This window comes from Rana temporaria, chromosome 3, assembly GCF_905171775.1.
Source record: "Rana temporaria chromosome 3, aRanTem1.1, whole genome shotgun sequence".
NCBI lineage: Eukaryota > Metazoa > Chordata > Amphibia > Anura > Ranidae > Rana > Rana temporaria.
This window is the reverse complement of record NC_053491.1, coordinates 98,573,862-98,579,301: the sequence shown is the minus strand read 5'-3', so window position 1 is coordinate 98,579,301 and position 5,440 is coordinate 98,573,862. Positions and strand designations below refer to the sequence as shown.

Below are 5,440 nucleotides of genomic sequence, written 5' to 3'. Positions count from 1 at the left end.
TTTGTATAATTAGCTGACCCAACTGCATACTACGCACATACAGTATACACATAAATAAAATACATTTTTGTTTTGGATAGAGTGTAGAGGGATTAGAACCCCTTTCTATTTTTTTTTTTTTTCAAATATACATTTGTATTGTTTTATAGAAACACACAAAAATAAATCGAAGAAAAAACATTACAGTACAAACAAAGTGTAACATAAGAAATACACCCATAGTTATCTCAGACAAGGCCGGCAGTCTGTCTGGTGTAAATAGAACCCCTTTCTATTTTTTATTGCTGTTTGTGCCCCTGTTAGGGAGATCATCTCTCTCTATTGGTATACTTACCTGGCAGGGGAGACACCATGATCATGAAGGTGGTTCTCCCAGGGCGAGGCACGGCTATTGCACACTCTGGCCGTGCTGATCGTGGTTGTCTTCCCTGCCGCTTCTCGGCCTTTTGGCTGGGACTGGGTGTGGTATCTGTCCTTATCAGTTGTCAGCAGAGCGCTGAAGCACCTCCTACATGGGGAGGGTGGATGCAATCCAATGACGTCATTGCACCTGGAAGGATGGTTTCAGCAGGGACTACGCTGTGCTGCCCGACAGAATACTGGGGGCCGGCCCATGGTTGAGTCTGAGCCATCTGGAAGGGTGCTCCTGGTGAGGATGGGTGCTGCGCTTGGTCTTGGTCTTTTTGCCGAGTTCTAGTCTGGCCTTCTGGCTTGCTGGTGTAAGTGCTATCTCTGTCAGCGATCCGGTTGGAGGAGCTGGTAATGCCCTGTGGTAGGACGGGGCAGAGCCATGCAAATCCACTGGGATGATGGAGGGTCTGGAGGGGCTAGTATTGGTGGAGGCGGTTACCTGAGCGGCAGTTCTCCCCAAGAAAACCTTGAAGGGCTCTCTAGCTGGCAGGGGTGGGGGGCTGCACTGGCCGGTCGGGGGGTCGGATATGGAACGAAAAGCCTATGGTGCATGTGCCCCTGGAGTGGCAGTCCAGGGGTATCTGAAGATCACTGTGTGTGAGGGACACATTGATTTAAGATACCACGGTCACTGCACCAGATACACGCTTTTTTTAGCACCTGCCTCCTGGGCCGGGCCTTTTGGCTAGGACCGGAGGAATTTTTTATTCCTGGCCGGAGGGCCTGGTCATTGTTTCACCACAATGGCCACTTCTTTCACTCTCCTCTCCACTATCCCTTCCCCCACTTTATTTTATTTAAGCCTGTGTTTGTCACTTTTTTGTCTTTTTTTGTTGTGCACGTTTTGTCACTGTGTGATTAGTAGGGTGCGGGTCCTCGGGCCAGCCCTGAACGTCTTGGGAGTGGATGGACATGGCCTTCTGGCTTAGTTCGCCTGCTCTCATGGGGTCTCCCTTCGGGGGAGCCCCACCTAGTACTGGGAGGGTTCTGTTTCGGCAGTCCCTCCGAGGAAGTTGGGTCCGTGTCGGCTTCGGTTGCTCGGACCACAGTACCTCAGTCCCCGTCTGGAGCCTAACGCCCCGGGGGATCAGGGTTTGGGTCCCTCTTCACAGAAGGACCACTTGACGTTGTACCCGTCTGCACGTTTTTGTGAACACTCTTTATGTGTGTGCACATTTTTTCTGCACCGGGTGGAGTTTTTTGGGTGTGTTCACACGCCATAGGCTTTTCAAAAAAAAAAAAAAAAAAAATCTCTCTCTATTGGTATACTTTTTTTTTAACAAAAAGATTTTTATTGATGTATAAACAGAGTATGTATGCAGTTGCCAGACATTGGTCATACATAAAACAGCAGTAAATGCAATTTATAAGCCTGAAAGCAAGTTAAAACAACACATATGGTGAACGTCCATGCGTGAGCGCGTACTCCCTGTGTCCAGATTGACAAGAAAAGAAAATGGTACATAGCTGGAGATAAAGAAAAAGTTTTTTAGAAGGAGGGAGACTGAGTGCAGATCTCAGATTTCAATAAATACGACAACATTTGTATACCCCAAGTAACCCCCAGGACCCCCCCCCATATCGAAACACACATGTTGGGGGCCATAGCAATAGCACTCATTCTACACTTGATACGGATATAAGTTTCCCTAACAGGGCAAAAGGAGGAAGACCTCCACCACTGTACCATGAGGTATGTATTCAGGGGGAAAGAAGGATGGGGTGGGGTGGTGGTGGGGGGGGGAGAGAGGCCTCCATTGCCGGATCCAAGGATCTTCGTGGCTCCTGCCACCGCCCCCATGTGACCCAACGTGGCTCCCAGTGCAACCAGCCCCAAGACCCAGGAACGTATGGGAAATGAAGGGGGAGGAAAGGCGTGACCAGGACATCCCGAGACGCCTTCCAGCTAGTCTAGCTGCAACTTTTCTGCCTTTACCCAGGCTGCCCAAACCTTTTCGAACTTCCCGGGGCAGTTGCGACCCATATATGTGAGTTTATACAGAGGAAGGGCCGCATTGATCAGTGCCCTCCACTGCTGCACCGAAGGGGGAGAGGCCTCCCTCCACTTTAAGAGAATTGCTTTCCTGGCATAGAAAGCAGCGAAAAAGATGAACAATTTCTTTGACTGGGTGCCCGGCAGTGTATCAACTATACCTAAGAGCAATGGCAGGGGTTCACAGGGTACACTTATCTTACTAACGGATTGAATCACACTCACCACCCCCTGCCAATAGGTTTTCATTGCGGGGCATGACCAGACCACATGGAAAAAGGATCCCTCCTGTTCTCCACATCGAGGGCAGGTGGGGCTCCGCTGCGGGTATATTTTTGCCAGGCGCTGGGGGGAGTAATAAGCCCTATGCAAGAATTTCAGTTGGATAAATCTATCCCTGGCTGACACCACCAGGGTAAGATACTGTTGTATCCCTTCTTCCCAGTCGTCATCAGCCAGTGCTGGAATGTCTCCCTGCCACACCGAGTATAGCTGAGAGACCTTGGAGGTATCCAGGCCTATCAGTAGTGAGTACAAGGCGGACAAGGGTTTAGTCTCGTCCTCCGCCCTCAGCATGCGTTCCACCCCTGTAGTCTCCAGAACCACCAGGTCAGGAAATTGTGATTTAAAGGCATGACGCAGCTGAAGAAACCGAAAGAACATCGGGTTTGTGAGTCCCTTCCTCTGCTTCAATTCATCAAAGGTGAGTAGCCTACCTGACGGGGCTATGTCCACTAGCGTCTTTACCTCAAAGCGAGCCCATAGGGCCGGGTCAGGTATGGTGTGGAAATGTATTAGTCTCGGGTTCCCCCATAGCGGAGTACGCGGAGAATAACGACCTGGGCCCTGAACCTTGGTCCTAACTACATCCCATACCCGCAGGGTAGTCTTCATAGAAGGTGTGACAGACGGGCTGGACCTAGGTCCCCTATAAATCAGATTACGGAGTTCGGAGTAGGATCCCAGAAGCGCAGCCTCCAGAGTAGCAGCCGGGTTGGCCGGTTCCTCCGAAAGCCACCACCTGAGTGTGACAAGGACCGCCGCCCAATAGTACTTCTGGAAGCATGGCAAAGCCAGACCGCCAAGAGTGACCGGCAACTGCAGGGTGGACCTGGCTATTCTAGGAGTGCCTCCGTTCCAAATGAAGGAAGTGATCACGGCATCCAGTTTCTTGAAAAATGTGTTGGGAATAGGGACGGGGGTCTGTCTAAAAATATACAAAAACTTCGGCAAGACAGTCATCTTGACCAGGTTAACCCTCCCAACCGGGGTAAGGGGTAGTGTCTTCCAAGCAGCGCACCTCTGAGTCAGGAGGGACAGGACCGGGGTCAAGTTGAGGGGGATAAACTGTCTTAGGTCCCTGTGGATCTCCACCCCCAGATACCTGAATTGCAATACCTGTCTCAAAGGGGTGCCCGCCGTGACCGCTGCCTGGGGAGACATTAGGGCGAAAACGACCGACTTCCCCCAGTTAATGCGAACGCCGGAAAACCTGCCAAAAGTGTCGATAAGCGCGAGTGCCGCTCCAAGAGAGCCTGCGGGGTCCCTTAGATATAGCAGTGTATCGTCCGCGTAAAGAGATATTTTTTCGTGGATCGGGCCCACAGGAATACCGCGCACCGCCGGGGAGGAGCGAAGGAGGATCACCATAGGCTCTATAGCCAGAGCAAAGAGGCCGGGGGATAGGGGGCAACCCTGCCTTGTACCCCTGTTTAGAGAAAATGGTTGGGAGAGGACCGACCCGGTACGGACCCTAGCAGTGGGCGCCCTATAGAGGGCCTGCACCCATGATACAAACCTGGGACCAAAGCCGAACCGACGCAGGACCTCCCACAGGTACGGCCACTCTACTGAATCGAAAGCTTTTTCCGCATCCAGGGAGGCCACAACGTCGGACTCGGCCAGGGCCCCTCGAGCACCCAGAACCGTGTGCAACCTACGGAGGTTTATATCCGTGCCCTTTCCAGGCATGAAGCCGGTCTGATCCTCATGCACCAACGTCAAAATAACCGAATTAAGACGCCTGGCCAGAACCTTAGTGAGGATTTTAGCATCCGCATTCAAAAGCGAGATAGGCCTGTATGAGGCACACAACTCGGGGTCCTTGCCCGGCTTAGGGATCACTACGATGACGGCCTCCGCCATAGAGGGAGGGAGACTGCCATCTTTGAGAGACGCGACCACCATAGCCTGAAGCCTCGGGGCCAGCAACTCCCCATGCTCCTTATAAAATTCGGGGGGAAGGCCATCCACCCCAGGTGTTTTCCCCGCCTGCAACTCCCCCAAAGCCTGCTGCACCTCCTCAAGGGTTATTCCACTGTCCAGGTGGGTACGGGCCTCATCCGAAAGGCTCGGAAAGGTTAGTTGTCCCAGAAAGGAGTCCAGCTCCTCTCCAGTGTAGTCAACCCTGGACGAGTACAGCGCCTCGTAATAGGAAGCAAAGCATGCGTTGATGGCCACCGGGTCTACCTCAACCAGTCCGTTATTATTTTGAATCCTAGCTATGGCAGTAACGGGCTGCTGCTCCCCAGCCAACCAGGCCAAGAGGCGCCCCGTCTTCTCCCCCTGCTCAAAGATATGCTGCGTTTGGGCCAATTGTCTCTTCCCCGCCTTGGCCACCCTAAGAAGCATAGCTTCCCGGTAGGCTGTCTGCATGTCCACATATGTGACTGGGTTCTGGGTCGCTACATATTGGGCCTCTAAGTCTTGGGCTTTAGCCTCAGCCTCCTCCAAACAGATAGTGGCGGCCCTGCGCTCCCGGGAGATAACAGTCTGATAACACCCCCGTATAAATGCTTTGAATGTATCCCACCTGTTGCCCTCCGTCGTGGAATCTTCATTGTCACCCCAAAACTCAGAGATGCGTCTGGGGATCTCCGCCGCCACTCTCTCATCCGAGATCCAGTAGCGAGAAAGTCGCCACAGTCTCTCCGATGGGGGCGTTAGGGTCTGTATTGTTAGGAGCACGGGCGAGTGGTCCGAGATACCTCTGGGGAGTATCTGCACCTCCCTGACCCTCGAGAGCATTCCCCCACT

The 5,440-nt window shown here is 52.6% G+C and overlaps 1 non-coding gene across 1 annotated transcript; it reads left to right on the top strand.

Annotated features, from left to right (window-relative positions):
- The first annotated feature begins 326 nt into the window (after window positions 1–326).
- LOC120933889 lies at window positions 327–484 on the top strand. Its single transcript, XR_005748149.1, has one exon. It is a non-coding gene; the product is annotated as a U1 spliceosomal RNA (small nuclear RNA).
- Window positions 485–5,440: the final 4,956 nt, after the last annotated feature.